Below are 18,785 nucleotides of genomic sequence, written 5' to 3'. Positions count from 1 at the left end.
ACAAGTATAAGTACCTGCTTTTGTTGTAATTCAGAAAATTACAGCAATGTACTGCATTTCTTCCAGCTGCAAGTCTGCATCCCCCATTATTACAGCTGAGGGGGAAAAGCAACAATCCTATAGAATTGGTAAGCAATTTGATCAACTTCTGTCAAGTGTGCTGTTAGAACATGCAGCACAGTTATTTACACAGGTTTCCAGAACGTTCTTCAGTGCTTTGTTTTTGTTCTACCCTTTGCTATCAAAAAGGGTTGACATGGAAAAACTTTCCCTCCCTGACAAACACTTAAATACACCCAGTCCAGTGGCTTGTGGGAAGTATTGGACATTAATTCTTTTAGTGGTGGAGAAAAGCAGGATAAACAGGTATAATTTTTTTTCTTTATTTTTTCCAGAAAAAAAATATAATTTTTGCTTACAATGGCAAATGAAAATTATTTCAACCTTTGCAATGTTCAATGAAGATACTAAGAAACCACATTTTGCGTCAATGTTTTGTTGGGCTACTCATGAGTGAAAGCTACTGTGTAGAGAAATGTGGAGCTGCTAAAAGCTGCAGCATCAGTGTGGCCATGGAGCAGAAACTTATTGTGCTCAGTGCAGAAAGGTCAACACAGAAAATTACACAGACTACTGAGAGCTTGGATTTGCCAAAATCTAGCAATTTTAGGAAGATTCTTATCCAGCAACTTGATTAAGTTTGGTCTGATTAGTTAATTTTGCATTTTGTTTGTCAATGTTCTGATTCAGTTAATTACTTTATCATTCTCTTAACTGTAATGGGAAAATGATGGAAATTTAATATTTAGTATTTAAATTTAAATTTAGTATTTAGCTTGTGACTTAGTGTATTCAATGCAATTAACAGTAATGAATGAGTAAACTGAAAGAGTAAAAAGTTAAATACTTCTGATGTATTAAGCAACATGACAGAAAAATTGCTTTTCAGCTCCAAGTTCAGAAAAACACTTTCTTTTGAAGCTAATGTATGTCATGAGCAAGATTCACCTGCTACACTAAGGAATACCCTAGTGAACCTTGATGATCTTTTTGAAGAAATACTTGCTATTCTCATCCTTGAAATGTAGCCACTCTGAGTGTTTAATGAATGTTTTGATTTTCTTCAACATTCTTTTGCAGAAGGAGCCTTTATTCAGAAAAAAATTGCCAGATAGAAAGCATGTAGTAAGGACACAACAAAAACAGCAATGTAAGGATTTAAACATGACAGGAAATGCTGCATTTTATGCCACCATCACATTCAATATACCAAAAGAGAATGCTAAGAAGAAATAAGGACAAAAATATTTTCTCCATAGACATAGACATCTAGTCAACCACAACTCTGGTTGTCAAGCAACTGTGGCAAATAGAAAATTAAATGTAAGATCAATGCTACTACTTCTCAAACCCTAGGACTGACACAATTGCTGCAGGCTTCCTTTAGGGAGGTATACTTATTCAGTGCTCTTAATCCTGTGTTGAAGCTAAATGCCCTTGGATACTGCGGCGCATCACTTTTCCCGCTCCGACTGGCTCCCGAGAACACAGCTTGGTGCCTTGGCTCCTCATCAGGGTCGATGCCGCCGCTCCTTCTGGGTGCTTCTGCAGCTGCGCTCCGTGGTGGGTTGGCTGCGCTTCGTCATCGGCGCGAGGGAAAGAAACAAAGAGGCAGGGAATTGTCCAAATGCATCCGCATCACGGCTGGGTGCTTTATTGGTTGGGAAGGGGTTTCAGGGAAAGCAACGGATTTTCTTGATGGCTTTCTTCCTTCCCGGTTCACGTTCCACGCGGACTCTGTTTTTACAACCTCTGATATTAATAAATGGAGCATGGGGAAGCAGCTTTTTATGGAGGGATCTCTGTCGATTCCCTCTGCTAGCCTGGCCCCTACACGCTCCCAGAACTCTGCCTTGTGGGCATCCTCTGTGGTTAAGCATGGGAAGGAGAAACACAGCCATTGTACAAACTGTTTGACCGAATTTTTGGGGTAGGGGCCCTTCACTGATAAAATCCCCTTAACTTGGGTATAAAATTCCCTTTGTTGGGTAGATAGCACGGTCCCCATGCTATTTCTACCCACAACCTCACCCCTGGTGCCGAAAAAGAGGGAAAAAAAACAAAAAAAAAACCCGCGAAAGACCCCGGCGGCCGCCACTCACACTGTGCGCTGCGTGTTCCCTACCCTTGGAAGCGTGGCAAAGCCCACCCAAGTGATGGAGAGTATAGCCCGGGTACCCTCCCTGCTAAGTACTCACCAAACCGAAATCTTCACAAATAAAACTACTACCAGGGTTTTCTTTCCCGGGAAGTGTCCGTTCTTTGGCTTCCTGTGGCCGCGAACGGTTATGCTTCCAGTCCCACGCGAAAAACACAGCGTGTTTCCCTGTGGGAAAAGCCCCCCCTGACTTACTTCGGGGGCTCTTTTCCTGTTTTCAGTCCTGCACAGAGCACTTTTTCCGCAGGCTGTGATTCTGCGGTGGCGGCAGTTTTCCACACGGATCGCGCTCACTGGTCTTGTTGGTGGCGCTCGCTGGTCTCAGTGGTGGCACAGCTTCGTGGCTATGGTGCTTTCTCTGCGCGGCTCCTGGGTGCTCTGTGGTGGCTCTCCGCCTGCGCTACGACTCTGCATTGGCCGTGGTGCCACGTCGGTCGCCACTTACGGCCGTGCATCACTTTTCCCGCCCCGACCGGTTCCTGAGAACACGGCTTGGTGCCTTGGCTCCTCATCAGGGTCGATGCCGCCGCTATTTCCGGGCGCTTCTGCTGCTGTGCTCCGGGGTGGGCTGGCTGCGCTTTGTCATTGGCGTGAGGGAAGGAAACAAAGATGCAGGGAATTGTCCAAATGCATCCGCATCACGGCTGGGTGCTTTATTGGTCGCAGAAGCCACAATGGATAAGCCAGGGAGGGATATAGGGGTGGGACAGAGGAGGATGGGAGCTCTCCGCCCAATGAACACAGATGCCGTGACTGTGACGTTGCCACAACAGCTGATGGGGGCGGACACGGGGGTTCAGGGCCAGTGGGACCACGAGAATGAGTTGACTCATTGGCATGGAACTGCTGGGGACTGGACAGGGGATTGGTCACAGGAGTGGCAGAGGAGAATACCCAATGGCCAGCAGCCTGGGGCTAACTTCCGTGGGGGTGGATAACACGGGGGATGCATGAGGATACATGGAACCGGTAAGCTGACAAAGACCAGAACCTCAAATCTGAACCCAAAACCCAGGATGCAACACTTGGAGATATTTCCTGTGAGAGCAGGCAATGTTGTACATGGAAAGACTTAAAGGAACAGTGACTGGTTCATATGGAAGCTTTTATCCAGCTGTCCACAGAGGACATCTAAAAGTAAAATTCCTCCCACTCTCTTTGTCTCACCCCTAACCAAAAGCCATAATTCTGCAAACCCTTCAGTAGTGATTTCAGTGGAGATGTTTATGGACTTGTATCAACACAAGCAGAGCAGGAACGTCACCACTGCATATCACAGTTTGGATATTTTGATTAATCTCCCTGTTGGACTGAATTTTTTTCCTGTTGAGAAGAATCAAGTGTTGGTGCAAGATCCAAGTCAATAATTCTGGCCAACAAGTGAGGTGCGAAAGAAAAAACAAGTATCTTGGATGCAGAAAAAAATTAAGGAACTAGCCTTGGTCAAAGTGCTTATGTTTCACTGGAGGATTTTTGAAGGAAATATAAGTTACTGCAGAATCATGAGCAAGGTAAGGACAACTAAAATGGATGTAGTCAGAAAGTTTCTTCAGGTTATATTCATGCCTTGTCAAGTCACCCACCAGTCACTGGTGCCTGGGAATTATATCTTGTCATTCTATCTCAAATTTTTCACACACAGCACATGGTTTTTTAGATTTTTTTACACACCTAAATCAGCACAAAACAGGCAGCATTTGGGCAAAGTTGTGTGGTGCACTTTAAGTGTCTGCTTTGAAAGCCAGGCAAGTGTAGCTTGGTCATTCCTACTAATGGCAGTCCCTGAGAGGCATTCACAGAGGGCTTCTGGAGTGAAGCACTTCCATCCCTGTTCCACAGCAACAATAACCATTAAATTGTACAAATAGAATCTATTAAATTGCCTGCAATTTTGATTTATCCAGTCAAAGAATTTGTCTGATCAGATGCACTGCCCTCAAACTCCTTTGGGTTATCACAGTCCTGCAATGTGTGCTTTAAAAGCTAAGCAGTTCATCTCTTTGAACAAAGGTGCTAAAACATTTTCTGGTACAAATATTAACTTAAATACCCTACAGTTTACAGCAGAATCCTTCTCTTTATTGAAACTAGCGCAACATTTGCCTTCACTCTAATTCTCTGCTGTCATGCAAATACTGTGTGTTAGTCCTCTGTGTAATTTATGTATCATTCTGGAGGTGTATTCTATGCAGTCATGCTAATTCCTTCTGTGTCAAAAATAAATGTGTGCTAAAAAGATGTACAATCAAAAAACAAAGCATATTTTTTCTACAAACAAGTATAGTGAATTCAGTTACATGTCACAAACTTTTGGCTTAAGTGTGTATTTAAAATGTGTTGAAAATAACTCAGTTACCTGCAGTTTGTGTCTCTCTGGCTTACTGTGTCTTCTCATGTAGTCCTTGTATAAAATGGATTTTTGTACAGGCTAACCGTCTGAGTAAATATCTTTGTTTTATTTGTAGTAATGAGTAGGACCTACAACATTGCAAATTTTATTTAAATCTTGACTTTAATATAGAGAATAGCATGTTTTGATCTAGCTGAACATTCCAAATGCATAATATTTCATATTCAAAATACTGCATAGAACGTGCCTTTCTCTGCAATTCTAACTAAAAGTTGTTAAAATATTATTTGAACTGTACCAGTCTATAAATAGTTATTTCATTTGAGACAGGTACTTTATTCAACTGGCACATAAAATTAAATCAACTTACTAGTAATATTTGAAAATATTTTATTCCCAGCAGTTTCAGAATGCTATTTAGAGGACAGCAAAGCAGAAAGCTGTGAAACTGCACTCTGCATTTGTGGCACCCTTCTTGCAGAAGTGAAACAATTCGTTGTGTTATGTTTTTATGGAGTCACACTGGAGATGAGGTGACATACAAGATCCAAAGAAGTTGGCTTAAGACATGATTTGCATTTCAATGAGTGATTTTCCACAAAGCACTGTGATGCTGACTGCTTTATGCAGCAATTCACATTGGGAGCATAGGATATTGCTGTACTGCAAGCAACTTGTGGTTATAGCAATTATAAATAGGTTATGCAAAATGAGGGCATTGTATTATTTATACCTGTGCATTTCATCTTGCATTGTAAAAGTAGGAGCACAAACATCGCTACACTAATTCTTTTGTTTCTCAGAGATACTCAAGCAAGAGATGCATTATTAGACATACAGGTCTGCTTTGTGGTTCTTTAAAGACACAAAAAAATTCGGTTGTAGCATTTTATATCACTGAGGTAAATAAGGTTGTACATGTGGTACAATAGGTACTACATGTCTTAAATGTCTTGTTTGCTTTAGGAAAGCTAAAATTAATGCCTTGAATGCTAAGAGAGGTTTTGGGATTTGCCTGAGTATTTTAATGGCCTCTATGGGTTTTAATGGCCACTGGGTTTCAGTGATTTAATATTATATGTTTTCACATATGTTTTTTTCCATCTGGCTTCTGTCTCAGTAGAATATAGTCTCTATTTACTACTGTATGTTCTTGGAGTCTGTGAGTGTCAAAAGAAGAGCCATGTCAGAGCTCAAAAACCTATCTAGTCACCTCTCTCCATCCAAAATGGCACTGCAGACATGGCATTCAAAGAGAAGGTGCATAGCAAGATCTGGGGCAGATAACAACGAAGTAACCTGCAAGAATCTGCTTATTCCTGAGAGTTGTAGCCCATTTACAAACTCAGCTAGGGTAAGGTTGCACCTGTGTTTGTACATACCCACAAGGCAGTACAGAATATAGAATATTAGAGAAATTATTTTTAATTTCTCCACCAATCATTTGGGAATTTCACGAAGCAAGGACCAAATTCATGTGAATTTCTGTAACCTTGGGTATATATAGAAACTGCAACACCAAAGTGGGGAAATTTTCAGAAGAGGTCTATACAGTGATAAGGATATTTCAGCTTGCCTCTTTTACAAGAAAGACAGTCACATTATGTGTGGGCTTGTGGAAGACTAATGTTCTCTGCTGATCCAGGTGAGTTTCTGAGTTTGTTAAAACTCTTGTGGAAGGAGGAAGACTAAGACTCAGGATCTTCACTTGCAATATAAATTAAACTTCAATACTCCCAAGTCACAGTCAAAATTAAAAGTGAGATCTTTACAGACTTCTCATAGTATAAAGAGAGCCTACAATGACAAAATGCTAGATCATCAATCTTCTTCATTTTCCTAAATTGTTCATTTTGCTGGTAAACTGGTTTGAAAGAAAGGCCAGCATCTTGTAACAGTTTCATTTCACTGCTGGCATAGCTTAACTTTTCTTTTACAATGAAAAGGATTGCTATAACATGCTCTTTCCTAGGCACCCAGACGTAAACCTGAAATCTGCATTCAGATCTGTATGTAGGCTAAAACCTCATTTCCTTGGGAAAATCTAAATTAGACATACCCAGATGTATATAGGCTAGGGTCTGATAAAAGTATTGATCAGTGCTAACACCTAAGAACAAGTGCCACACAGTGATCTAGTAGAAACACATGTTACAGTGAAGTCACACTGCCTTAGAAGAGTACAGAACCAGCTTTTATGAGTAACTTCAGCATTCAGTTAAAATGATGCAAAAATCAAATTCTAAATTAATTTACTAGTTTACATAGCCCAATAGTTCACAGACTTGTAAGTAATAAAATGCCTGTCACCCACAATACTAATGCATTTTTATTAAATGCTAAGAGAATTTTTTACTTTGCCTCTGGTCACAACAATATTAGTCATGACATAAAGCATAAGAAATGAATTTTTTTCTTTTTGAGTCTGGTTAAGTTGTTGCTTGTCAGATAGCTATGCAGCTTGGAAGTCAATTGAGACAGACCAACTGATCCAACTTTTGCAATAAGCTGGGTTTACTGCCTGTTTTTCTTGAACATTTAAGTATTTCAAACCGTTATTTAATAGTGAGTTGGGCTTAGAAGTCAAAATACTTATTGAGGGGGTGCGAATCATGTACATAGCACATTTTACCTCTCTGTGATGGCTTATTTATCAAACATTAGGTCATAATGTTTGGGGTTTTTTTCATTTCAAAGTTCTTGTACTTTAGTAAATCCATTTATTTTCAACATCTCCAAGTACATAACTAGTAAAATGTCTAGTGCACTTGACATTGTTGATATGGCTCCATAAGTCTTCTGTAATCTGGGTAAGTAGAAGACATCTCTGTTGCTCTGTGCTGAGAGACTGCAATGAATCCAGAGGAATATTTTAGCACTGATTTTATTTAGTGAGATATAGCTTCATCTCATGTTGGCAGAAATTCATTTTGTAGATATTTATGTGGTAACCCATAAGTGGAAATTAAAACTGCAATAAAATTCTAAGCTGATTTGTATATCCTTAGTAAATAGTTGATTTAATATCACATTCATATACACTTGTGCTATGATCTGATTATTAGAAATGCCTCTACCCAAATTAAGATGCAACTGAGTCCATATGCCAAATCTTATAGGAAGTATTTTATTTAACAATAAATGTGAGTGAGAGAAAAAGATATAAAGAAATAGAATAGAGAGGAGCTGGGGGTTGAGGGACAAAAAAAGACAGAGACAAATAATCACTACCCCTGTGGATTCAGCAGCACCCTATAGATCCTCTTCTTCTGGTCATCTCTGTAGTGGGGGTGCCACCAAACACAGATTTCAATGGATTACATTCAGGTATCTGTGGTATCTCCCCTGCGGGGGAAGTTTTACACTGTGTTTTACAACAGACTGGATCTATTGTAGCATTGAATCACATGCAGGCCTCTGGTGTAGGGCCTCAAGAATGGCTCTGGGGCACTTCTGGGCTGTCTGATGGCTTATGACACCTTCTAGGACATGACAGATGCCTCTCATGCAAGTGTCCCTGTGAATCCTCCCCGGGGGAGTGGTGAGGAGGAGTTTTACAGCTGAGCCAGTTTGGGTAAGGGAGGACTCTCGGCGGGGTCTCTCTCCTGCTTGTCTGGCTTGTAGCCTCTGGTGGTGGGTGTTCACCCCCTCTCTACCCACCATCATATACCCAAAACCTCTCCTCCATTTTGGGGCGGGGAGGTGGAGGGGAAGAATGTACAAACCTGGCCTCAATAAATGGGTCTGTGCGTTATGACATCCCCCTGACTGACCCAGACAGAGATGATTTCCAGATGATTTTCATGTATTTGCTGGGTTTGGTTTTCTTGTGGCTACATTCTTCTCCCTCAGTCTTGTTTACTTCTTAGACCAGAGATAATTGGTCAATAGTGTCACCTTTTTCTTATATTGTGTTCAGGAGGCATTTCTGAGGGGACCTTTGGTGTTTTGCAGATGAGCTGTTGCTTCTTTGCACAATTTGCTACAGTGAGTAAAGTCTTTTGGTGATTTTTAACAATGTTTGAGCCACTAATAATTTCAAGCTTTCACAGTTTGATAAAAAAAAGTAATTATTAGTATATTTGACAAGAGATTATTATTTCGTTTTGCATGCTTTCTTTCTATATAAAAACATTTTCAAAAACAAAGATTTTCTTTATTGTTATGATAGTGAGGAATTATGAATTGCTGGTGATACTTTTATCACACTTTTGTGATGGTGTAAACTCAACCAAAGTTTTAAAAGATAACATGAACACTGGTAGAGATTAATTTCTAGTTCAGAATTATTCATACCAGTATGATTAATTCTCAGATGTTGCTCTAATACGGTCTGTTTTAAGTTTGTTTTTGCTATCACAGTGGTGACAGGTACTAGACTAATCTTTTGATCAATTTTGAGCCTATTTTGAAGGTAAAGTAGAAAAGAAGAACATTATCAGCAGAAATATTTGACTGTGCATCATTCTGTCTTGTTCTTCATTCTCCTGCTTGTAAGGGGGTGATAGCAGCTTATGAAGTCAAAAAGTTCAGAGGATGGGTATGGAGTTGTGATGTAGTAGCAGATTGTTCAGCACTTTAGCAGCTCTTCTTCACAGGAACGTAACTTCTGCCAACTCATATTATTATCCTTACTCACTGTGGGTTTTTCCGCTTTTTTTTATTTTTCTCCATGTTCCTGTTCCTCTAAATCTGGCAACATCAAACATTTGGTTTGCAGCTGACTGTTTTTGTCTTTGTGAACCTTTACTCCATGCTATTTGTTCACCCACTCCTACTAAAAAAAAATACAATCTGAGTGTAGCATGATGCATTTTAATTAACTGAATGCAGCTCTATTTTACATGTGAACATGTAAAAAGCATGCATTTCTCCAGAGCTCACACCACAAATGTCCTAGTCCTAGAAATTTGTCTTTCTTCTTTGAGACAAACCCTTTCTGAGTAATTTGTATACAAATATACTGAAATTAGTATTTTATTTGAAATTATTATTACTGTGATTAAATTGTGTGAATACCTTGCACTAAACTCATGTGGAATTTAATACAAATATGAATAGGCAAGGTAAAAAATTGAAACAAAAGAAAACAAGACATGTATCTCCCCTTATTTTGATGAATAAAACTTTGAAGTTTTGACAAGGTTTGGCATTTATTAAATCCAGAAAATGTTTTTATTCTGGAATATAAATTCATTAATACTTAATAAAGAGAAACTTCTTAATGTTTATATGTACTCTGTAGTAGAAAGTAGAATATTTACAGGCATTGAGACAAGAGACAATATCCATGTTAGCATAGGTCTTCTTTGCATTTCTAGACTTTCCAGATTCCTTAATATGGAAGATAAAGTTCCATAAATTACCTTTATCAAGAGGAACAAAACATCTGCCCGTAAAGTTGCTCCATCTTGAATGTTGGTGGGATCAGTCTCTGAGTTTTGTTATCAGGTGTATGTGGACGGTGTGTTTACATAGAAGAGGCAAACTAAAATTACACTGAAATCCTCACTTCTTTCATTTTCCACATTCTGAGCATTTGAATTTGCAATACTGTGCTCTCCTTAACAGTGTTTTGTGTGTCACTTCCTGTTTCATTTTTAAAAAGAAAGCTGAAAAAAATGCTAAAAGTTTTATGCAGATTTTATGTTCATATTGAAAGCCATCTGTTATCTGTAGATGCCTGCCAGCTGAGTTACCACCATAACTGAAGTCAGTGGTAGGTCCTTCTCTACCACTTAAAAGTGAGCCCTTCCCTCTCAGGTTTCACTGCAGACACCTGGGATTCATCTCTTGTCCCATCCCTACTTTTGTCCTCAGCCTGTTTCTTTTCTATCTTTTTAGAAAAGATAGAAAATCTTTTAATGCCTTGTCCCTTTTTGCACTGCTTACTTCAATTCCTTTCTTTCACTATTCTACTACCTTCCCTGCCCTTGGGGACATCCCTGTAGCAAGTCACCCTACTTGGCTCTTGGGAACACCATTTTACTGGGGACCTGGCAGTGTTATGTTTATGGCTGGAGTAGGTGGTCTTAGGAGTCTTCTCCAACCTAAGTGATTTGAGGATTCTAGTCCATGATTCTTCCCATGTTAGCTCCCAGCATAGGCCTTCTCCAGAATCCCAACTCCAGTTTGCAGTGTCAGTGATCTCTTTTTAGCCACCCACTAGTGTTTCAACAGAAAAGGGATCGCAGCTTCTCTTCATCAGTCTTCATAGTGTAGTTTTCCCTGAGTAAAAGATAGTACTACAGCAGATAAAGTCCTATTTCAGCACAAAAAGGGTTGAGGTTTTTTCCCAGATGATGTACAGCTCAAAGGAGTCTTTAAGAAGGTGTTTTGGCCAGATTTACTAAGCAAAGGTGGTGCTGGGTGGGACATATAGTGGGTTATCTGGACACTGTGTTGCTCCAGTGGCATCACACAGCTACAGATTAGTTGCTGTTTAAGTGAGGCATTAGTACATTTTCTATCCACACAGCAATTAAAACTAAGAGCACTGATGGATCTTAGCTGTAAGTTCATCTAGATATTGATATATAATATTATGTATCTGTTAAGATAATGTCTCTATTATTAATGATTGACCTATTAGCAACTTCAGGATGTTTTGATTGGTTATAGATGCTTTACACGGACACTTGTTTTCCCAGAAACTTATATGCAGTTTCAATAATGAAATTCAAAGCAAACAATGGCAAAATATCATGTCAATGAGCACTTGCAATATAACCTGCCAGACTTTACAGACGAGAAGTTACTCTTCACAAACTTGTGTATTTTAGTATACAGCATCTGGTATATCAGCATTTGGACCATATAAAATTTGTACATCATACTTGGTCTCAGTGGGGCTGCTCATATAGTCTCAAAAGAGAAACTAATCCTAAATCATACTTGGTCTCAGTGGGGCTGCTCATATAGTCTCAAAAGAGAAACTAATCCTGCTTTTCACTTCCAATATTGTTTGTTTAGTGACATGTCCAAAACAGGCCACACTGGGAAAAACACCTGACGCTTAGGGTAATTTTCCCTCAGAAGCCTTTGAAATAAAGAAAGTGACTCCAAGTAAATGAGTGTGTTTATGTGTGTACTTATAAACTTGTCTATTAAATAAATTGTAAACCCTAGAAATACTTGTAGTTATCAAGATTATGAATCTTTAGATTGCATATCATAACGGTGTTTTTCATTGTACTTTTAATCTTTAATTAATGTAAATGCATTCAAAATCAAGTAAAAAACCCCATTTAATTAATCATCCCCCCATTAATTAATCAACTCCTCTGGTGTGTTTATGTTTTGAACAGTATTTTGTCTTTTTTATTCTCACTCCCATAATTTCTAGTCTCTCTTCCTAAGCAACAGCTGCAGATATGAACTTTCATTAACAGCAGCCCTAATGCTGAGAAAAAAAAAAAAAAACAAACAAACAAGCTGAATAACTAAAACAAATAGTACTTTTGCATAAAGCAGGCCAGTTCTTATCGTAATTATCAGGTCATTTCATTACTGCCTGTTGAAGAGAATGATTACCAGGCATTTGTGTAAATGCTTACTGATCATTAATGTTTTATCTTTCAGCTGCCACCATTACCCTTGCCAACATTCACTTAAAAATAATGAGCTCACATAATTCAGCATCACAAAATGCAAATAACAAAAGGATCATACTTTTTCAAACAACACAAGTGCTAAGGACTATTGACCTGACAAGTTCAGGTCAATCATTGAGAAAATATGTACATATAATGAATTTTCCTTTCTATATATATACATTTTGTGGGTGTACATGCAGGGGTGCTTTTTTAATTAAAAAAAAAAAAAATTAGCCAGCTACATGTTCCTATCAAAAATATTGTGTTCAGAAGAAGTCTTGGAGAATCAAATACTTTGCTCCTATTAATTGTAGATGTGCAAGGCAAAAATTAAGTTTAGTCTTACTATTCTATTTGCTTTTAGCACAGAACTAGAAGGTTTATGTATTGTATTTGTTATGTAAAACATAAGATATAAGTCATAAGGATTAAGTATATCTTCAGTCCTTGCATTTAATGTATCAGCATTCTGGTGTAGTGCTGTGGTGGAGAGCCACCCACTCTGTGTTTCTGTCCTCTGGATGGGTACTGGCCAATGTCTGCAGCAGGCTGGGAGCTCTGACCTGCCCTGGGGCAGCCACCAAACCCACAGCAGAGGGGATCCCCTCAAACTCTGGCCAAGGGACTTCTCTGTGTGGAAAATGGTCAGGTGTTGCTAGGCTTGAAATTCCCTTTATATTAATGGGAAAACATCTGCTTAAATTTCACCAAAGCTTGGAAACATAGATATTTTTAACATTGGTGTTAGCAAGCCTAGAAGCAAATGTTTCGTTAAACCATTTTCATCTATTTTGAAGGGTTTTTTCAATATTTGAAGCTGCAAAAAATTTACACAACCAGTAAGCAGACTTGTCTCTGCTAACTTCCTTGGATTTTGTATCAGAAGATGTTCAGTTAATTCAAAGGGTCAGCTTCTTTTTATTTTAGATGGTCATGCTACTTTCACTTCCTTCTGAGGGCCAGCAAGAGACTGGGAAATTCTTATTCATTAAAGTTCAAATATTGCCCATTCAGCACATAGTCTATAATGAAGGGGCAGATAGCAAACAGGCAACTTGGACTACAGCTAACTTTGCTTCCTTCTGTATTCCACTCCTTGTCCTGTACAGCGCTTCTGTTTCCATGTTGCCAGCCGTGCTTCACTCAGGTTGACCCAGAAGTGAAAAGTTCACACTCCTGTCTCTTGCCTGTGGCCATGGCTCCTTCTTGGGGACAGGTCTTGGAGGGCACACAACATGGTCAGTTTTGCAAGTAACAGTACAATGAAAGGCAGAGTTAAGAAAGCCTATTTACCTGCTGGGTTAAGTGTCTTTCTCCTCGCGCATTCTTCCCTCTGTCATTGTCTAACTCCCTGCACATCTCCAAGCAGTTTTTTCCTCTTTCTCAGCCACAGAGCCATAATGATGCTGTTGAGTCTATTAATCAGAGTAACTGCTAATATTGTAATTTAGCAGCAATTTTTTAAATCCTTGGTTGGTGATCACTGAACAACCTGTTACTACATTCTGATCAAGTAAAAGCAGCGAAACTCATTAGAATGTTTATTCCTTTAGACAAGAGAGTTTATTTCAGATGTACTGTGAGGTGATTTGAAAGCAATATGAAGTGCTTAAAGCTTATTAGATTTAGAGAAGAGTTAAATAGCTGTATTAACACAGAAAGTCAAGATTAAACACTGAATTCCTTACCTGCAACAGTAAAATATGTAGGAAGATGTCAGAATGCTTAATTTTTCAAATGCATATAGGTCTAGTTGCACAGTGCTGGGTGTTGAAACATCTTAAAAATTTTGTGTTTATGCTTTGTGTCAGATATTTTAACTATTGTGAGAACATTCTCAAAGTTAAGCCACAGAAAAGTAAGAAGAAGTACTTAATACTTGGAATACATGTAATACAGTTCATGATCTAGAGTCATCAATTTGCTGTTTAAGTTCCTCAAGTAAAACTTGACTATATTTCAGACCACTAACTTCACCCATTCAATTTCAATCCTCATTTCTTTCAAATTGCTATCTCTCCAATCTCCCTGACCTACATAAAAAATGTGCTTGTTTTTAATAAGAATGTCTTGAAAAATCAGGTAAAAATTGTAAAAATTTTCTGGTTTACCCTGAGTATGCTGAATACCTCCCAAAGTTTGTACAAGTTTGTCAACTGGAACACTAATTTATTAGTTTATATCAACTAGTACTGGTGAGGCATCAACCCTAATTGTACATAGTCTCGTACAATGGATGGTCAGAAATTTGTGCAGTGGGTGAGGGAGAAATTGTGGCTCACTCTTACTCAGGCCATATCTGTGCATGCTTGCCTGTGTGGACAATTTTGTGTACATGCACTGTTTTAAGCATTTGTAAATCTTAAATATTACTATTTGAGCCCATACAAGTGATTATCATCTCTTTATCTGTGGCTCCGCATTATTTTTCCTGTTCCCAGGCAGCTCCGGAGAGCCCAGCTCGGGCACTGCTTCTCTGTGGGACTGGTGCTTGCCGCGAGTCCCGGGCACTTCTGCTGCCACACACCGGGGTGGACTGGCCGCATTCTGCCGTTGGCGTGAGGGACTAGACAGAGAGGTGAAGGAATTGTCCACTTCATCCACATGGATGGCTGGAAAGCTTTAATGGCTGCGGGAGCTGCAGTGGAGAAGCTGCGACCCGCTCCCAACACCACATGGACGAAAATGGCACTGGGACCAGGGAGGCGCGGGATTTTATAGGGTGTGGGACAAGGAGGGCAGAAGCCCTCCCACCCAACGGGGACAGGCACTGTGGCAGTGACGTGGACCACGGCAACCAAGGGAAATGCGACAGGGGGCTCTGGGGCAAACGGGGACGTGGGGATGGGGTAACAGACAGAGAAGTTTCAGGAAAGGATAGGGGGTGGTTACTGGAGTGACGTGGGAAGCTCCAGTGGCAGGCAGCCTGGAGCGAACCATCGCGGGGGGAACAGGGGTGTGCAAGGGGATACACAGAACCGGCTAACTAACACATATCAGAACCCCTAATCTGAACGCAACCCCGGATGCAACATTTACCTACCACATCTATTAAAAATACTTGAGCACTGAAAAAATTGGCAAGAGAATAGACAGACTGTAGAATATTTGAACTTGACAAAATATGTCAAGGTACAAACATCTGATTTAATTTTAGTTTCCTGGAAACCCTAACTTTAAAAATGGTTTGAACCAGCGTAACACTGGTTTCTTTCCAATGCAGAGAAGTGAGATCCTGCTGAAGCAAGATGCACTTCAAGTGACTAAGATTCATTTCTACTTCCCCATGATCATATTCACCAAAACTACTCTATTGCCTGTGTGTACTTGCACAATTTGCAGGGGATTTACAACTGTGCTGTTAAACTAAACCAAGTTCTAGTTCATGACCTTGCCAGCACCAGCCTTTTCATCACAAAGAACTACAAAGATTTTCATGTCAGAAGTACATGAACACAGCTGGATTGCTTACAGATGAGGCACTCCTACTTGCAACTCACAGCTCAGCAGGGTCAAGGTTAAGGGAACATATATGTTCTTCAGTTTTCTTTATTTTCAGATCTTGTACTATGCTTAAAACTGTATTCTAGAAGGAAGATAGAATTCTCCCGTCTTAATTACAGTTTTCCAGTAAGTTGTCAGGTCCTAAAAGAGCATTTCACTGAAAATCATACTGGTGACAGTGACAATTAAATTTAATTAATATAACAGCAAGTGACATTATGCAATCTGGATTATTTGTTTTGATATACAATAACATAAAAACATAATCTTTTATTTTCAGAATTCTCTCAGGATGCTGAAAAAAATCCAAGATATTTTTGTGATTTTTCTATGCTCTGGGGTGCACTTTAATTGTTAGAGAGGCACATAGTCCTTTTCCTACTAACAAAGAATTTAGAGTTAGTTAAATATAAGGGTTAGTTTTAGATGGTCTTTTTGTTACAGAAACATACAAAAGGAAGTAATTGTGCACTAGGCCTCATGTTCCCCACTCTTCTTGGTAATACTGAGCAGCTTCTGTCTGGTTTTAATTTAGTAATTACTACTGGTTATTTTCATACAAATTTATTAATGCTGGGTTATCTAATAGTTCATCTAACACCAAGTTTTTGAATTCTAATACACTGAAAAAATATGTAAATGGCCACACTTCTATAGGATCAAAACACATTTTCTCTCTAATTTTAAGCCAGGTAAAGAGTATAGCTTTATTTAATTGAAACCTCAGGCTGTGACTCTGAAGTATAATTTCTCTTTTCATTTCAAAACTGCTTACCATTTATAATGTGCAATTCTGTGTCTCAGTTATGAAATATTTTTCTCTAAATAAATGGCTGACTACAGAACTTATCTGAAGCTGGTTCCCATAGAAACAACTGAGGGGGACTTGTGGTTTTACTACAGAAGTCTTTTATTTTTGTTTAAGAGAAACAATCAACTCTACTGATTGCTGCCTGCAGCTGGATAAATGTCAATGTTATTCTCTGATCTGTCTCCCACTGTGTCCCCTGAGACACTGCATTCACAGAACACCCTGGCAGAGTGTCCCAACTTGTGGGAGTCTTAACTTTTTGTCAGGGTTGGGATTAAATGCACAAGACAGTATTTCTTGTTCGCACTCAGATGTTTATTAGTTCTTATCTATATTACATTCTCACAAACCATGAATTCTACAGCACTTCACCCTAACAAACTAAAAATGGAGCTGTATCTCTCTCTCTCTACAAAGCCTTTAAAAGGATAAGCTGTTCAGAAACTGTCCAAAAATTAGAGAAATGACACCTAAATTATTTTTACTTTTAACCCAATAACCAACCAATCATAGCCCACAATGCAGACTTTTTTATTCAATTACACAATAGCACCCAAACCCATGAAAAAGAAGGTGAAGAAAAGGACTAGCCTCCACCCTAAAACCTCCATCTTGCTTTATATATATTACTATATTCTAAAACCTTAAACTCTAAGTTTTCTACCATGCGATACAACACACTTCTATTCAAACTACACACCCATAATCATAGTTCTATCATTCAATTTTGGATGATAGAACTCTGTGGCCTCAGGTCAAATGCAGTGTTCTCTTGGGGGTCAGTGCCTATCAGCACAGAAAGTCTAAAATTTTCAGCAACCAGGGTTCCAACACCAGCTCTCAAGGTTTAAGCAAAAGGATTGCAGGTAGGACTCAGTAGGACTTGGTTGTTGAATAATCTCCATGCTGAGTCCCTGCAAATGGAGCCTTGTCATCCTATTAGAATGGGCATCTAAAGTTAAAAAGAATGTGCATGTTTTGAAACAGAGAGATTAACAAAGCAGGGGCTTGAACCAGCCCTTCAGCTCATCTCCTGGGCCTCAGGTTGGTTGCTTGCACCACAGACATACCAGAGTCCCAGTGCTGGGCTTCTTCAGCCCACATTGCTGTGCTCTAGAGCATTCACCAGGCTTCCACTGGAAGCATGAGAGCGAGGAGGCCAGCTTCTGCTTCTGCACAGACCAGAGGGGAAACCAGAGTACCACCAGACCAAGGCTCCAGCTGTTCAGGTCCTCCATAATTTCTGTCTCTTTTCCTTCCACTTCCTCAGGAGTTTAATGAATTAAAAATATAAAGACATTCCTTTGTCACCTGATGTGGTGGGAACATTCCCCTCTGCCACAGAATAGCTTATCTGTTCTGCCTATCAGCTGGTGTGATAGCTCAGGGCATTTTCCCCCTCTAATTGGTGAGACTACCCAGACAGCCGTCCAGTAGTGAGTTATCTCTGGCACCAGGGAGATGGCATTCCCAGCTGACAATAAATATCTTGCCTTGAGAACAAGATTGAAGAATGATAAGCCTTTAATTTCTGACTGACAGACACTTTACAAATTATAAAACCTACACAAAACTCACAAGCAGAAGTTTTCTGCACATTCCCTGAAAATGTGTAGGGCTTTTCCCTGAAGCTGGGATGCAAACTTCATGGTTACGTTTCTGGAGTTTGAGTTAAAAGACTCTGTGTACCCCATCATCAATTCAGTGGTAAGTTACATTGACTCCTAATCTATACTATTTCTTTGCTAGTTATAATATAGGTACCTTTATGTTGTGCACTGTTTTATGTTAATCTACAAGTAGCTCTTTGTTTTAACCTGTGTCGGAAATAAATATGTTTAAGGTCTGTTGTCTGTCTTCTGTCTATTCAATAAATCTCATTTTATAAAAAACCTGATTTGCCATTTTTAAAAACTTGCTAGCCAGAGAAGTTCAGGTGCATGTCACCTGAATTTAAGTTGCTGCCAAAAATCTGAACCTGAGGCGGGGTTTGTCTAAGACTTTCACTTGATCTATAACAAAAATAGGAATATAATACAATACTTTATATTATTTTCCTACTGTCTGTTGTACATGCAGAGGTGTTTCAAAATTTTCCTATATTGCTAAGGTATAACAGATTCTGCTATAGTCGCTACTGCAGAGGAAAGTTCTAGTGCAAAAGAACCTTTTGGAGAACCAATAGCTTCACTGCCTGCTGAGTTGCTGTGCCTAGGTAATGTCTTTGGTAAGTAGCATTCAAGTGGCACAGGGCAGTTTTAACAATTAAACATTTTAACTACTTACACATTGAACTCTCTGAACTAC

The sequence above is a fragment of the Vidua chalybeata genome, chromosome Z (genome assembly GCF_026979565.1).
Source record: "Vidua chalybeata isolate OUT-0048 chromosome Z, bVidCha1 merged haplotype, whole genome shotgun sequence".
In the NCBI taxonomy this organism is placed as follows: domain Eukaryota; kingdom Metazoa; phylum Chordata; class Aves; order Passeriformes; family Viduidae; genus Vidua; species Vidua chalybeata.
This window is presented reverse-complemented; position numbering follows the sequence as displayed.